The 17,772-nt window shown below is 38.6% G+C and overlaps 1 long non-coding RNA gene across 1 annotated transcript; it reads left to right on the forward strand.

Annotated features, from left to right (window-relative positions):
* Window positions 1-7,336: 7,336 nt before the first annotated feature.
* On the forward strand, window positions 7,337-15,538 carry LOC143889668 (uncharacterized). The gene is made up of 4 exons (XR_013254901.1): window positions 7,337-7,410; window positions 7,555-7,630; window positions 14,629-14,690; window positions 14,823-15,538. It is a non-coding gene; the product is annotated as an uncharacterized LOC143889668 (long non-coding RNA).
* Window positions 15,539-17,772: the final 2,234 nt, after the last annotated feature.

Raw genomic sequence — 17,772 nt, forward strand, 5'->3', positions numbered from 1 at the left:
TAAACTGATAATTGCACCACCATGATTTTACCTATAAATCCTTAATCTAAAAAATAAACGCCAGTTAGTGAATTATGATTTAGCAATAAATTCGAATAAGTCATCAAATACTAGTTTTGTTAATGGGATTTTGTGTTGGAAATTTCGCAAAAAGCCATTTCACGGCCCACTTTTGCAAGAGAAAACAACCACTTCATAGCAGATTGTCTTATTCATTTAATTCATCTCTTCTCTCCTGTTGTGAGCTAGGAAATGCCTTTGAAAAAAATGCCTTTTCCATAACTTTAAAGAACACACACTCTTTCTCCAAAAATATTCTCTCTTTTTATTAAATGTTAGAAATGTTCTGGCTACAATTTTTTAGGCAAAAATCCATGATTTTAGAATTAATTACCTCCCAGTTTGTATTTGTATTTGGAATTGAGTTTTGAATACAAATTGAATAGATCCGGCAGCTCATGTAGAGGGAAGGGGGAAGAGGGTGAAGAAAACAATTTCCATCGAAAATGTTTTTCTTGCCATCTAAACAGTGGGCCCACGTAATATAGAATTAATGTACAAGTACAAGGAAAGGAATACAGATTCACATAGTTCAAAACGGCTTGCATTTGGAAAGTTTACAGCCAACATGTTCTGCCATGTGAATCGTAAAAATGTCAACCAAACAGTAGTTGGAAATGGAAAATGTGTTCTTTTACTTTGTTTTTCCAGCTTTTTGGTGCATCCAAACGGACTTTGTCCTGTTGAGGAATTTCTTTTGGAAAATTTTCTAAAAAGTTGGAAATTTCATAATTTTAAATAACAGTTGGAAAATACTTTGCAAATTAGGGATTCAAGGAAAAAAAAATTCCTTCACTGAAAACACAATCATATATGAACTGACAACAATCTTAGACATCCAGAGCTCTAGTGTGTTCATTCATCTGCAGGCATAGCTCAATTAACACATACAAAGATCAATTTAAAATATGATTGCCATTCATTGACACTTCAACAATGGATAATGTTTAAAGCATGGAGGTTGCTCCCACAGGACGAAACCCAGGTGTGGGACATGTCGGTTCTCTGATCATTGATCTGGGCCGTCAAGAAGGTGAGCCCCATGTTAAATCCCCAACTGTTCATATCCGATTGCCCATATCCAATCATATGTTCTCATGGAAGAAATGGCATGATTTTATTTCTTTTTTTAGGTTAGGTAAGCTTGGATCGAAACATTCTGACCATCCAATTGGCAGAACTTTCATATAGACCATACTCAAAATTCCAATACTACATTTGCAGAACACCAATTGAACAATTAAACAAGATCATCCAACCGTCCGACGGGTGCAATTTAAGACCAGCTAAAGCCCAGTAGATGAATGGTCCAGATCATACATCATCAGGCGGCGGGCCATTCACATATTTGAGAGAGAGAGAGAGAGAGAGAGAGAGAGTGAGAGTGAGAGTGAGACTGACTGCAGTTAGATTTTTGAGTCTCTGTTTTATCATGGTCGTTAACCCCTGCTAGTTTGACTTTGGTCAAAGTCTTAGTTGAGTTGAGTTGAGTTGAGTTGAGTTTAGTTGTAGAATTGAATCCATTTAATAATTTTTTAAGATTATGATAAAAGCACATTTGGTAGGGCCCACTAGCAAGAAAACGGTCTGAGTTAATGTCGTTGAAATTTGAAAAGAGAGGCACCGAGTCAGTATCCTAGAAGTTTGACAAGAGTGGAATAAATGCCGACCATAAGAAAAAACATCAATTACTTGTGATTGCATAAAATGAAAGCATGTTCACTTTGAAGCACATCATGGGGAAGAAAAAAACATCAGTACTTGTGATTGCGATGTTTCCACTTTTGTTTTATTCCTAGTCAAAATCTACTACCTAAAATATTTAGATAAGAAGAAATACTCTAAAAGATGAGAACTTATCTCAGGCCGACCGTGAAATTGTAAAGGATGGCAAGAGACAAAAAAACGTTTTGACAAGAGTGGTGGGTTTCTCTTCGACGACCATAAGGAAAAAACATCAATTACTTGTGATTGCATAAGAAGAAAGCATGTTCACTTTGAACCACATCACGGGGATGAATGCATAACTAGGAAAAAAACATCAATACTTGTGATTGCGGATGTTTCCACTTTTGTTTTATTCCTAGTCAAAATCTACTACCTAAAATATTTAGATAAGAAGAAATACTCTAAAAGATGAGAACTTATCTCAGGCCGACCGTGAAATTGTAAAGGATGGCAAGAGACAAAAAAACGTGCTGTCTTGGTTTTTGAACAAAGAAAAAGTCAAAAAAGGGGCTTTCTCTTGGATTGAAAATCAAGGGGGAGACGGTTTTCTCGCCCTTTACAATTTCACAGTTGCCCACCATATAAGTTCTCCTAAAAGATAAGCATAACTAGGAGAAAATAAATAAAAATATAAAAATGGGATTTGCTAGGATACTTCATGGAAAGCCACTTTGCGACGGACTTTTGCATGAGAGAATGCCACATCAGATGAATTAAATGACTAAGACAAAATCTGTTTTTAGGGACACAATTAGTTATGAATAAGATCGAACCGTCCGTTGAAGTGTTTCAGGTCTTAGGGTTAGGTCACAAGAAGATCAGTAGCATTGAGCAATCCTCAACCTCACATCTCTCTCTGCTGTTTTTTTAATAAACTCTTGTCAAATTAAAGTGCATGTTATGAGTGGCTAGGATCATCAGTTGGAGAAGATTTTTTGTACGGTGTTTGCCAAGAAATGAATGGCTTGGATCTTTGAGAAGTTACCCCAAAATATTGATCTTTATTAGGATGATCTAAACCCTATGATCTGTGGAGTGATGACACCGTAGGTAAACCCCTACAGATGGGAGGGTTATGATCGTCCTATGAGGGTGATTTTCAAGGCACGTCCCATTTACGTTGGGTCCAACTAATGAATGGTTTGGATCATCGAAAAGCTGGGTCCGGTCGGCTAATGAATGGTTTGGATCATCGAAAAGCTGGGCCCGGCTGTATTTTTTAAACGGCACTATAAAGGTCCCGTATAATTCTCAAAAAAGCGGATTATAACTTCAATTATCCAAGCCGTTCAAAAGTTGAGACTCCACTGCAGAATGGCCGTGCCCCAAAAAAACTATCCTTCGTAGGACTATTCTAATCTTCCACCTGTGGCCCTTACATGGATGGTTCACAACACCCAAAGACAAAGGAATACCCAGAGACAAAGGAATAAAAATATATAGGGCAATGTTAAATTTGTCCCCTTCTATTACAATATTCACCCCCCTATTTTTCAACATGGACTGTACAGCCAACACCATAGGATGATCCAAACCGTCCATTTGATGGGCCACAATGTAAATAGGTTGTGCCCTCCATATAATCAAACCTCTATAGATCGGACGACTAAGATCATCCTATGGAAATGATTTTTGGGGCACAACCTATTTGCATTGTGGCCCATCAAATGGGAGGCTCGGATCATCCTATGGTTAGAAGGGGGCGAATTTATGATTGCCCAATATCTATATAACTAATGATTTTCTAGTGGAGGGTATTTTGGTACATACAATGAGTTGCGTTCCGTACCGAATAGTGGAACCCCCTTTAATTAAAATATGTAAGCCGTTCATTTCATTTTATAGCTCTTGGTTTGAGTCAAACCCAGGACTTCGCCATTTTTGAAAATTTTGTTAAAGAGGGTTGATAACCTATTTTGAGTTTGATAACCCATTTAGAGGGTTGATAACGCAATCTTCTTTTCTTCCTTGGCAAGCAAGAAAGAAAGAAAGAAACCGTTTTTCTTTTCTTCATTAGCAAGCAAGAAAGAAAGACAAAAAAGACAAAAGCTCAATCTTCTCTCTTTCCTCTTCTTTCATTCATGAATCAAAATAATCATTATCCTTTATTATTCTTTTCGTCACTCTCATTTATTTTTGGGAAATGATAAATGCGCCCCTTTTCATCCATCACCCAGTGATGAAAAGGGGCGCATTTACTTCTTCATCCATTCACGGATTTGATATCAACCATGCGGCAACAAGATCGATGAAGATCTGACATTCTTAAAGCGCTAAGGGACGTCCCATCCACCAAAGATTATACACGGAAAGCAAAGCGTGTTTTTGGTGTCTTTCTCCAGTCTGTGTTGTTAACTTTGATTTTTCGTGAAAAATACTATATTAAAGGCATGTTTGGCAACCATAAAAAAATTATTCCATGAAATATTAGTGGGAGCAGTTGAAGAAGTGAAATTTGCTGAGAGTGGGAGTGAGGGGAACATGAAAAGTACAGAACCGATGAGTCTTAAAACCGTGAAGACATGGGGTAGCCAAGAAGATAGGCGCAAAGTAGAAATGGGTGGTATAAATAAGGAAAGTAGGAGAGGAATAAATGAAACGGGTAAATAAAGTAAACAGAGGAGAAAAGAAAACTTGGAGCAGCAGCGTACAGCGACACCTGTATAGTCTTCATTTTGATATGGCAAGGGAGATATGTGAGAATAGCTATAAAAGCTATCTCTAGTTATCCGTCTCGTCGTAAATGCAATGGATGCAATTTTAGAAAACAATGTAAATGAAAGCAAAAATATGAATTTTGTAATGTGGTAGCAAGGTGAGGAGCATGATCCTCTTGTATAAAGTAGTGGGTTGCCCCAGTTGAAAAATGAGTTGTACGATGAAAAGATGTTTATGATGCGAAGATGACTTTATAACAATGATTGTACTTATCCGAAGCAACTTGATAGTATGTAATTCCAGTAGATTGCAAGCAATATAAATTAGTGAGCATACAGTATGGCATGTATACCAACATCAAGTAACATTAAATGTGCCCATAACAGAGATGATATAAAGAGTAATGGCATAGTACTACGAATGTAATGAATGAGCATAGGGGTGACTCATGTGATATGGTGGATGCATGTATGACGAGTAAAAGGAAAGTGAGGAAATGGAAGTGGATGTGAAATAGCAGATGAAGGAAAGGAAAAGCGAGACCAATAATATGGAGGGATAAAATGTGGGCAGTGGTAGCCTGTGGAACTGTAGTTGTAGCATGGTCTTATGAGTGTGCATTGATTTTTGTGAGTATTTTGAGAGGTAATTTTAAGACGTTTAGAGTTGGTCCTCGGTAAAATCTTTGGTTTTGAAGTTTGGATAAAGGTGGATTGAGGATGACTTTGTGTGGAATGAGTAGACAAGATATGTGATTGTTGGGTGTTCTTCTTTTGACTTGGTTTATGGTCGTGTTTAATGGTAGTTTGTAGAGTAGATGGCGAGGGAGTAGATTTGGGAACATGCGTGTGTAGTTGTGGCCGTGGCACAATGTGGATGTTATTAACTGTAGGACGAAGCGAAGAATCTAAAGAAAAGCTTGTAATATTTTTTAAAGCAGATGGTGTGATAGCCGGCGAAACAAAGGTGTTTGAGAGTAAGTCATTGAATGTAGACCTATGGGCTAAGGACGATTGGAGTAAGTGAAGGACATAAATTCTAGTAGTTTGTGTGTGAGTAGCTTGCAAGGTTTGTGTGGAAGGCTGAGAAGTAAAGGAGGGTTGGGATTGTGAGTAATGAGAAGAGGGTGAATGTATATTTGAGTCATAGAGTCTTAGAGTGTTAACTGAGGTTGATTGGGTTGCTAATTCCGATTGTTGTTTCGGGATGGTTTGGATAAGGGTAGATGAATCAATTGGGGAGGTGCCTTGGTCAATGGAGAGTTTGTTTGTAGCGATTAAGTTTTGTACAAAGTACTTAAAGGAAATGTAATTTTCTATTAAGTGTCCAGATGTTTTATGAAATTGACAATAGTGATTTTCTTGGTAGTTTTTATGTTTAGGTGCATTAGGCTTAATATTGGGATGTTGGAGCAAGTTTTGGGATAAAAGAGTATGAAAGAGATCTTTGTAGTTAATATTGAGTGGCTTAAGAGGTGGTTTTTCCTTTGGAATTTGGTGAGGTTTATGTGAGTGTTGGTGGCATATGTTATTAATTGCATGTGATTGAGGGTGAGTTTTAAGACATAGATTGATGTTGGGTTGAAATGGGAAGGTCTTGTTAGCTTCAAAGGCTGTTTGAATAGCAGTGTCATGTTGGATGACTTTCGTAAAAGAGGTGAGACAAAGGATTGAGAGTTGGAAATTAAATTCAAGCATAAGAGAGCGAATAAAGGTAGAGATAAGAAATGATTCAGAAAAGTCGCCTGGCAATTGGTTTGCTAGTGTTCGCCACCTAGAATAAAATTTGAGAAATGGTTCCTCGTGTCTTTGTTTAGTGTTTAAGAGATCCTCAAGTGTAACTTCAGTATCTATGTTATATGCGAAGTGATCTGTAAAAAGTCGACCTAATTGAGTGAAAGTGGTGATTGATTGATTGGGGAGATTTGTGAACCAGTTGAAGGCGAGATCAATTAAGCTTTGGGGAAATAGTTGTAAGAGGAGTGCATCATTATATTGTATGGCCATGCATTTGATTAAGAATGACTTTAGGTGGTGACGTGGGTTTCCAGTGCCATCATATAGAGTGAATTGAGGAAGTATAAAATTTGGCGGAAATGATACAGATGTGATGGACTGAGGGTAGGGAAGAGAACAAAGATCGTCAATTGATGTGAATTGAGGGACATCCGTGTGCTTTGCGAGTTGTTCTGTGATGATGCTTTTAAAATGTAAGCCGTTCATTTTATAGCCCTTGGTTTGAGGCAATAATTGCCATTCGGGAGATGGATGCGTATTTGAAAAGGCAAAAATGTAATTTTGGGGTTGAAGGGCATGCCCTATGTAAATTTGACAAGTTTTGTGGTTGTTTAGCCACTAAAAAGGGGAGGGTAGAGATAATAAATATGAAGGGAAATAAGGGACTTCTTTTGTTGACTTTTCAAAGGGGTGAAAACAACATTTTAAAAAGAAAAGAAAAGATTACAAAAGCTTATTGCACTTTTTTCAACGGAGAAGAATATTAAAACGTTTGTGAAAAGTGTTCCTGGATAAAAATCAAGGGAGAGAGGTTTTTTCTCTCGTGTGAAACCGTCTGCCGCCATATAAAACTCTTTTATTCATCAGTCTGATTCGTACGCCCAGGTTCTCTCACCACGGTAAGCTGATTCGTACGCAAATGGGGCTGGACCCCACAACAAAATAACAAATCTTTATGAGCTTTCTCAAGATTCATGGGCTTACTGACTATTCTAGGTATTGAAGCCTTTCAGGGTTCACCGTTGGTTACGACGTCAGCATCATCTCACACGGAACACAAATTGGGCAATGAAAATACATAATTGCCCTTGATGTCACCTCGGCCTATAAAAAAAAGTTGCCTGCAGCTGAGTTGGTTCACGAAGAGAATATCCTTCTAAATAGCTGAGTTAAGGTAACGTGCTGGACTTGTTGTCACCTCAGGCCTATAAAAACACTGCAGTGCAGAGTAAGTTCCTTCAGGAAGAAAAAAGGCTTCTTTGTTTAAATTCAGTAATGTTTTTTTTTTTTTTTTTTTTTCTGTTTCTGTTGATTTTAGAAGATGGTTTCTATTTGCTTTGTTAATGGTTTTGTATCATGTTATTTTGTTCAGCAAATATAGCGGAAAAGAAGAAGAAGAAAAGAAGAAGAAAAAAGAGACTGAAGACTGACTGGGGAGACTGTAACAGGTTAGTCATTTGAATGGATTTTTTTTTTTTTCATTTTTCTGCAAAAGAAGAACATATATATTATTAGCTTTTGAAGGATTGCCGTGTTTTGGTTGAATAAAGTTTTTGGGAAAGTTTGAAATGGAAGTTTTTCTGGAATTCATATTTTTCTCAGCACCTTTATGTGTATATTTTTCTTCAGCAGATGCAAGAAGAAAATAAAAAAATCAGCAAGCAAAGGGGGATTTGGGGGAAGAAGGAAGGGAGAAGCCCAACTGCAACTCCGGTAGAGTTTTGGGAATTAGGGCTGAGCTTTTACCTTAAAAATCGGGTCGGGTTCGGGGTGATTCTAATTCATTTTTTCGCGAAAGCTCAACCTGACACAACCCAAATTGCACCCCTAGGAGAAAGTGACTATGCATTGAGAGAAGAAAAGGATTTGGGTTTAGGGTATCGAGATCAGGAAATTGGATACAGAGAATATAAGAGGGTTTTGGATTTTGGATTTAGTATATTTAATTCTTTTATTTCCTATCCACGCGCTTTCTTGATCTATCTATGCCACCTACCCAGGGTGTCTCGAGTGATGAAAAGGGGCGCATTTACTTCTTCATCCATTCACGGATTTGATATCAACCATGCGGCAACAAGATCGATGAAGATCTGACATTCTTAAAGCGCTAAGGGACGTCCCATCCACCAAAGATTATACACGGAAAGCAAAGCGTGTTTTTGGTGTCTTTCTCCAGTCTGTTTTGTTAACTTTGATTTTTCGTGAAAAAATACTATATTATGTTGGGTATATCATATAACCCATGTATGTTCTAATATAAGCCCAATAGGTAATGGACCAGGTGTAGTGGGCCCATTTGGGCTGGAGCCCATTAACCTCTTCTAACCCTAGTGTATCTCTATATATAGGGGCTGGAGGCAACAAACTTGGTATTCCAAATTAGATACCTTTGGTGTAATGCTTTAAGCATCCTTGCTTAAACCCTAATTCTCCTAACAATCTTAAAGCATTAAGATTTAGGGTTTCAATTTTTTTTTGGATCTCTCTAACTCCCATAAAAGAAAACATCTGTATCTTTCTTGCCTCTCTTGGATCGATTTTGTGGCCGTCTCTAATTTCCGGTCGTGGGTTTCTCTAAAATCCATCGATTTGGGCGAAAAGGGGATTGCCTAACTCTCGTGGAAAAGCAAGGACGTCTGCACATCTCTTTCTCGTGTGATAAAAGAACATCAGGTTCTTTCTTTGTCTTGCTTGCTCAAGGTGATTGGAATTAATTAATGGTGGCAACGACTTCTGTCTCTCTCGTGTGAAAGTGGGGACAATCTCACTGCCTTTTTTCTCATCTTGTTGCTTTCTCATCAATTTCTCTCACCCGTATATTTCCAACCGGATTTTCTTGAGAAAAAAAAAAAACTCCTTTGTGGCTGTATTGGAGTCTTCCTCTAATTACTGGTGGTGGGGTGGATCAGAAACAAAAGGGGCGAATATTAATCTGGTTCGACGGATTATTTCCCCAAGAAAACCAACGACCACCTCTCTCTTGCTATGAGAGCCGACCTTGTCTTCACTTGGCAAGGATTTGTTGTTTGCTTTTCTATTGATCAAGGCTTGTCTTGGGCTACACCAAAATTGGCCGAACCCTCTTTGTAAGACCATCCCATTGGTTGTGGAGGTCGAACCTTGGTTTTGTAGTGGGCAGTATCACATCAAAATTGGATTCGGTTCTTGAAGCTGTCTTGGATTTGTTTCTTGGCGTTCGGCTTTGATTTGGTTCTTGGAGCTCAACTTGGATTTAGTTCTCTGCTTTCTTGGATTTGGCTCTGCATCTCCCATCCAGGTGCACTCTTTCCAATTTTTATTTCCTCTAAAATATACGATGGAAAAGATCTCTATGCCTTTTGAGATGGTCAAACTTCACTCCTTTGGTGGATCTGAGTTTACCTCATGGAAGCGAAAGACTCAATTCAGTCTAAAATACATGAACTGTTTTTACACTGTTTTGAGTACCTTTGCTGAGACGGATGAAGACGTTGATGAATCTCAATGGCTTAGAGATGAGGATTTCTGCAAAGACTACTTGTTGAATTGTCTTTCAGATCGTCTTGCAGAAACTTATAGTAAATTTAACACTGCTAAAGCAATATGGGACAACTTAGATGCTCAATTCAAGAAGGAGGAGGAATTGTCCAAGACCCATCTGGTGGACAAATTCATGGATTTCAAGTTTCAAGAAGACAAGGAAATCACTCCTCAAGTTACTGATCTAGAGATTTTGAGATCTAAGTTGAATAATGAAAAAATAGCTGTCTGTGATTCGTTTCTTGTGGGTGCAATTATATATAAATTACCATCTGCATGGCACTCTTTCAAAACCGAGATGTATCGGAAAAAGGTGCAAGTGGGACTGGATGATCTCAAACGATTCATTCGAATCGAAGATGAGAATCGAGCTAGGAATAACTTGGAGATGGTTAGACAGCAACAGTCTGCTGCTAACGCGGTAACATATCCCAAGAAATTTCCTCGGAAATCCAAGTCACCTAAAAGTGACCATCCCAAGTTGGAGGCCAAAAAGACTATCTTTCAGAAAAAGAAGGGCAAGTGCCACAACTGTGGGAAATGGGGTCATTTTGCTGCAGAGTGTAAACAACCTAAGAAGGCTAAATCTGACACACTACAAAAGGAAGCTCATATGATGGTGGACAGTGCTGCGCCTAAGAGTTTTATTGCCATGTTAGGCAATGGTAAGGCCAGTACTTCTTCAGACTGGTGGTTAGATACAGGAGCCACCTGCCATGTTTGCAACTCGAAGAAACTGCTTACGGATGCTGTTGGCGTGAAAGAGACCGTTACAGTGGCTAGTGGAGCTGAGGCAGATGTGACTTACACTGGAACTACGAACCTGGTTCTTTCTTCAGGTAAAATACTAACTTTAAAAAATGTTAAAGTAGTTCCTGCTATTCAAAAGAATTTAATTTCTATTAGTCTTTTAGACAATGCTGGCATGTGTTCATCTTTTTTGGGTGGTAGAGTAACTTTAACTGTTAACTCTTATTATTTTGGCTGTGCTTTCTTAATCGATGGTATGTATAGACTGAGTTTAGCAAATGAAACCGTTAGTCAGGTTAGTTCCACTTTGATTGATCCTCAGTTATTACACACTAGATTGGGACATGTGAACTATAGAAAAATGGTCAAACTTGCTAACACTTATAATATACCTTTAGATACATCGATTAGATTTGACAGATGTGAAGTGTGTGCACAAACCAACATCACTAGAAAACCTTTTCGTTCGGTTTCTAGGAGCACACAACTTCTTGAGTTAATACATTCTGACCTCTGTGATTTTAAAAGTTTCACTACTCGAGGTGGTCGGAAGTATTTAATCACTTTTATAGACGATTTTTCTAGATATTGTCATATTTATCTCCTAAAATCGAAAGATGAAGCTTTTGATAAATTTAAAATTTTCAAGAATCGTGTTGAAAATCAATTGAACTTGAAAATTAAGCGATTTAGGAGTGATCGAGGAGGAGAATACACTTTGACAGAGTTCAAGGAATTCTGTGCCTCTCAGGGCATAATACTTGAAACTACTGCTCCTTACTCACCTCAATCTAATGGCATAGCTGAACGTAAGAACCGGACGTTAACTGAAATGTTAAACTCTATGTTATTGACAGCTGGCATGCCTACTAGCTATTGGGGAGAAGCAGTTTTAACTGCAAATCACATCCTGAATAGAGTACACCACTCTAAGTTGACCACTACTCCTTATGAGTTATGGCATAAACATCCTTGTAGATATGACACTCTTAAGACTTGGGGCTGTATTGCTTATGTGAGGATACAAGACCATAGGAGACCTAAGGTATGACCTAGAACAAACACTTGTGTTTATCTAGGTGGTGCAGAAGATAGTGCTGCTGATCGGTTTTTGGATCTATCTACCAATTTGGTTATAGAATCTAGAGATGCAGTATTCTTTGAGAATAAATTTCTCAGAGATCATGGTTTGAACCTACCTGGCGATACTGAGATGGTTACAGAATCGCATGTAGAGTTTGAACAGAATACTTCTGACACCTGTCCTACACTGATTTCTACATCAGAACCTTTAAGGGTTTCTACAAGAGATAGAGTACCCAAGAACTTTGGTGAGGACTTTGTGACCTACCATGTCGAGAATGATCCATCAACCTATAAGGAAGCGATGAGATCTAGGGACTCTTTGTTGTGGGCAGAAGCCATTGATGATGAAATGAGCTCTCTGCTACAAAATCAAACTTGGCAGCTAGTCGATTTGCCAAAAGGGGCTAAGACTGTGGGCTGTAAGTGGATTTTGAAGAAGAAACTTAATCCTGACGGATCCATAGCTCGGTATAAAGCACGTTTAGTAGCTAAGGGCTATATACAAGTCAGTAGGATAGACTACTTTGATGTTTACTCACCGGTCTGTCATTTGGCAACGATAAGAATTCTTCTTGCTTTGGCTTCTATTGAGAAGTATGTTGTGCATCAAATGGATGTAAAAACGGCTTTCCTTAATGGAGACCTCACAGAGGAAATCTACATGAACCAACCTGAAGGGTTTGTCATGGAAGGTTTCGAGAACAGAGTTTGTAAGTTACACAAATCTTTGTATGGTCTTAAACAAGCACCTAAATTGTGGCATCAAAAATTTGACAAGGTAGTAAAGAGCTTTGGTTTTCAGACCAGTTATTCAGATAAATGCCTTTACTATCGTTCTGTGTCGAATAAGGTTGCGATTATTTGTTTGTATGTAGACGATATGTTGATTCTTGGTTCCGATCTCTCTGTAGTGAGTGACGTGAAAACCACTTTGGCTCAAGAATTCGACATGAAAGATCTTGGTGTGGTTGACACCATTCTTGGTATGAAAGTAAGTTTTGAAAGGCAAGGGATTACTCTTAGCCAAGCCCATTATATTGAAAAACTACTTTCTACATGGGGATACAGTGAGTGTAAACCGATTGAGACACCATTTGATTATACCAAGAAGCTGATCTCTAATGGAGGAGACAGTGTGAATCAGTTAGATTATTCTAAACTGATTGGTAGTCTCATGTATGCTATGAGTTGCACTAGACCAGACATAGCCTTTACAGTTGGCATGCTGAGTCGTTTCACTAGTAATCCTGGCCATGAGCACTGGGATGCCCTTATGAGGCTGATGAGATACCTTAAGGGTACTCAAGGATATGCTCTATGTTATACAGGCCATCCTCCTATCCTGGAAGGGTATTCTGATGCATCATGGGGATCAGAATTAGGAGACAGTAAATCTACCAGTGGTTATGTTTTTACACTGGGTGGAGCCGCTGTTGCATGGAAGTCAAAAAGACAGACTTGTATTGCTCTGTCATCTATGGAATCGGAACTTTATGCTTTAGCTTCTACAGGAGATGAAGCAGAGTGGATAAGAGATCTGATCCTGGACATTCCATTGACCCATTTAAAGATTAACTCTTTAAGTTTGTTCTGTGATAATCAAGCTACAATTACGATTGTGAAAAACTCACTCTTTAATGGTAAGAGGAGACATGTCAGGCTGAAACATGCCACGCTGAATTATCTTCTAGAACAAGGTATTATCACTTTGGTTGATGTGAGATCGAAGGATAATATGGCCGATGCTCTTACGAAGGGACTGAACAAAGATCGAATATTCAAAACTGTGGGGGAGATGGGGTTAAAGACTGTGTAGACGTGTCTTAACCTACATTCATATTATTTTGAATTTTTCGAATCTCCCTATCTTGGCCAAGATAAGCACTTGATATGTTTCAATGATGTTTACAGTTATCTTTATGTCATTCCACATTTGATGACATGTCCTTCTTGGGAAAGGTTGTTTCATTCCAAACTTGATGATACAGCTTAACTCAATTTGGATATGATGCCTGTAACATTCCAAATGGAAACATGGAATGGTTCTTTGTAAAGAAACTGTTTAGGTCTGGTTCTTGATTGAAACTTGACATTGATGCTTATTGATATTGATATTTATTTTTCAGCTATTATGAAATTGTACTAAGTTCTTCTGGTAGAACTAGATACTTTTAGTAAAATACACAAATGATTGGATTCATTTTTTAATAAAATTCATATTTGATAATTTACAGGAATTGGCGAAAATGGAGGAGATTGCCTCAATTTGGATCTTGATGAGGATGACTTACTTGATGAGTGAATCCTTATAGTGCAGTGGAACTATTATTTTCTTTTCCGTTGATAAAATAGTTCACCTACATATAAAACTGCTTATGTTTGAGTTTAGATTATTTCTAAAACTCTTGGTTATTCTTTAAAGTATTTTTGTTTTCAGTTGGATTACAAATCTTTATTGATATGGTGATATGGATGATTCAATAATTTTGTTTGGACATCACATTATCTATCTATTGGATTGTGCTATATGTAGAACATAGGAGGAGATTGTTGGGTATATCATATAACCCATGTATGTTCTAATATAAGCCCAATAGGTAATGGACCAGGTGTAGTGGGCCCATTTGGGCTGGAGCCCATTAACCTCTTCTAACCCTAGTGTATCTCTATATATAGGGGCTGGAGGCAACAAACTTGGTATTCCAAATTAGATACCTTGGGTGTAATGCTTTAAGCATCCTTGCTTAAACCCTAATTCTCCTAACATATTAAAGGCATGTTTGGCAATCATAAAAAATTATTCCATGAAATATTACTGGGAGCGGTTGAAGAAGATTGATGGGAGAAGAAATTTGCTGAGAGTGGGAGTGAGGGGAACATGAAAGAAAAAAAAAACGTTTTTTTTTTATTTCCCATATTACGTAGTGGTTTCTATATGCTTTGTTATTTCTGTTTTATTTTATTATTAGATTGTTGTGTTTCGGTTTCATGAGAAGAAGCATGATCATTAAGATATTTATCTTTTATTAGATTTTTGTGTCTCTGTTTTATCATGGTCATTAATGGTTTTGTATCATGTTATTTTGTGCAGCAAATATAGCGGAAAAGAAGAAGAAAAAAGAGATAGAGGACTGACTGGGGAGACTGTAACAGGTTAGTCATTTGATTGGATTTTTTTTCATTTTTCTGGAAAAGAAGAACTTATATATTATTAGCTTTTGAAGGATTGCCGTGTTCCAAGTAATTTTACAAAAGACCGTTACTTTTGTTTGAAACATGTAACAGACAGGCAGGAAATAGCAGGACCGACTTCATATCTTCTACAACAGAGAGAGAGAGAGAGAGATAATGGATTTCAATATGTTGATCCAGCTGACCTTCACTCTTATTATCAACTTCACTACAAACTTACCTTCGCTTATGGAAAAATTTAAATCTATAGAGAATGGGCCACTGAAAACTCTCGTATATGCATTCTTCTTAATCTCCTTATCTGTGGTTACTGCCGTTTGCTCTTATAAAGCAACCCATTTAACAGATCGCTGGCTCCTCATGATACTTGTTCTATCTATATCTTCTTTGTTATCGATTTTTCTGTCTACAGAATTAGGAGTATGGATATCCATTGTTTCATACATCCCTTGCATTCTCCCTGCCTTTGCTATACTTGGCTGGAGAATTTCTACTACACAGGCTAAGGGCTTGCTGGTGTGGCTCTATCAAGCCATGTTACGCGTCTTTTCTGTTATTCGCACAGGAGGTGCCAAAGCCATAGCCGCCTTGTTCTGGCTACTGGTGTGGGTCTATGGAGCAATGTTACGTATATGGAGCTCAGCCTTCTTGCCAACCACTCCTGGCCAGCCATCTTCCAACGCCCTTGACGTGCTAACCATCTCTCTCAAACTCACCACTCCCGGCCAGCCATCTTCCGAAGCCCTTGACGTGCCAACCACCTCTGTCGAACTCACCACTCCTGGCCAGCCATCTTCCGACACCCTTGATGTTTAAAGGGATTGAGTAGTCACTGCTGCAAATTAAGTAGATCTTTGCTGTTACTTGGGCTGTTAGTTTTTCCTTGTTATGTTTTTAATAAGTTTTTATGTACTTGACCTTATAGTCATGGGTAGCAGCAGATGACAAAATTTCTATGCTATAAAATGGGAAAGGGAAGTGATGTTTTCACCCACTTTCCGTCCCTGGGCCAAATCCCTTCTACTGGAAAAAGAGTAGTCCTAAATACACCAGAAAGGGTTTGGTCAAGGACGGAAAGGGGTGGACAATTCGCACCACTTGTGGATAATTCGCACCCCTTTAAAGCTATAAAAAGTGTTAAAGTCTGCCACATAGCCTCCTTTGAAGGGGTGCGAATTTATAATGGGTGATTTCCACTTTTTTTCTTTTTATTTCCAAAAAGAAGTTCAGAGTTGAAAGTCAGAGACAAGAGTCACGGATGACAAAGAAGAAAAATGCTCCCATATGCGTGTCTAGGAATTTGTTTGATAGCTGAGACGATACAAATGTTGGATATTTTTATATTTAAAGCGTTGAAGGATTTTTGAGTTTTGAATTTAATCGATTTAATTCTCTAAGGATTCATTACCCTGCCCCTATTAGTTTGGGTAAAAGGCTTAGTTTAGTTGAGTTTAGTTGTAGAATTTAATCCATTTAATAATTTTTTATCATTTCATTATTAAACAAAGCTTGGTGTTGGTGTCTGACCAGAGTAGTAGACCCGCTGAGTAGAGAAAGCGGCGGAAAACACCGAGTAAAAGGGTTTGATAAACCCACACCAGTGGTGAGAACAAAAGAGAGGTGTGATGGGTAATGGCACTTGTTATGGGAATGATAGAAAAGAGGGTGGCATTTCTTCTTGTGGGAATGACAGAAAAGAGTGGGCCTCCGCCAAACCCATTGTAGGCCGTAAAAAGGGGTAGGAAATCACGCCTTGATAGGCCCATGTGGGAGAGTACAGGCCGTCCTTGTGAAATAAAAATTCTCAGGCGAGCTAATTCTTTACTTAGCTCCTTACATAAAGCAAAGCCAGGAAGAACACAAGGGATATATATAATAACTATCCATCTTCCGAATTCATCATAGACAGAAATCGAGAGTAAAGAAGATAAAGAGAGAGCAAGCGTGATGAGTCTCACGCTATGTGCGAAACAAGTTACCTTAACATAATAGGCGGTGGTGCAGACAACGAAGGAGATTAAGACCCAGAGAAATGTAAGATTCATCAGTAGCCTCTGCTCTGTAGATTTGAATTGTTGCATCAAGAAAGGAAGGTTTACGGCAAAGTTGAACATGTAAGAAAGGCTTGCCTTTACCAACATTTCCACGTACTCCAAATTCGAAATCTTGGAGTTTTGTCTTCGTAGAATTAGATGAGATTAGAGGCTTAGAGCCGAGACATATATATAGAGAGGCCATCGAGAAGAAATTTTGCGCCTGGGCCGGCTCAGATTTTGTTTTATTCATTTAATTAATCTGAGGTGGCAACAAGCCAACCTCATGGAATTGTTTGTCCCTTGACTCAAAAAGCAAAGTGAAAAGAAAAGCGCGTTAGGGTTTACTCGTATATGAATTAAACCTTGTCAAAAGTCACAACCTACTTTCTAGGTGAAGAAAAAACTTGTCTAGACAAATTTGAGGACACTGCCCACTTCAGGTAGGGCCCTCGAGATGAAGGGTTGAGATAACCTGACAGCATATGGTGGAGGCCACCTATGTAAGACTCCTATTGACTTGCATTGAAGACCGCCCTTATTGTTGATGAGCACCATCATCATCATCATCTGAAACCATCCTCGCTGATGATTTGGATGTGAAATCAACCTCTTGTGCTGCTGTTCCTTGAGTTAGAGAAAGAGAGGAGTGCTGCTGCTAGATGAAGCAAAACCGAGGAATTTAAAATTCCAGAAATTGATGAATGTGAACCAAACCGAAGGAATAGAAAATCCAGAAAAAGCCCATAAAAAACTTGAGGGAATTTTCCTTTCCATAATTTTATTTTCCATTGATCAGCTCCGCGCCACATGGCGGTGACCTATTGGAGGTCGGATTTTCACTCTAATATATTGCGCCCCCCCCCCCCCCCCCCCCCACTTCCTTAAGTCGTTAGCATCAAAGGAAGTAGTTGACTCCAGCTTCAGCAAAGGTTCACCCTCTTGATGGGGTTGGTTCTTGTTGCCGACTCTGGGGCTCGCCCTTGTGGCTTCTCTTAAAATGGAGGAAG

The sequence above is a fragment of the Tasmannia lanceolata genome, unplaced genomic scaffold, assembly GCF_043159265.1.
Source record: "Tasmannia lanceolata isolate RefF3 unplaced genomic scaffold, GAP_Taslan_0.1 ptg000013l, whole genome shotgun sequence".
NCBI classification, from domain to species: Eukaryota; Viridiplantae; Streptophyta; class Magnoliopsida; order Canellales; family Winteraceae; genus Tasmannia; species Tasmannia lanceolata.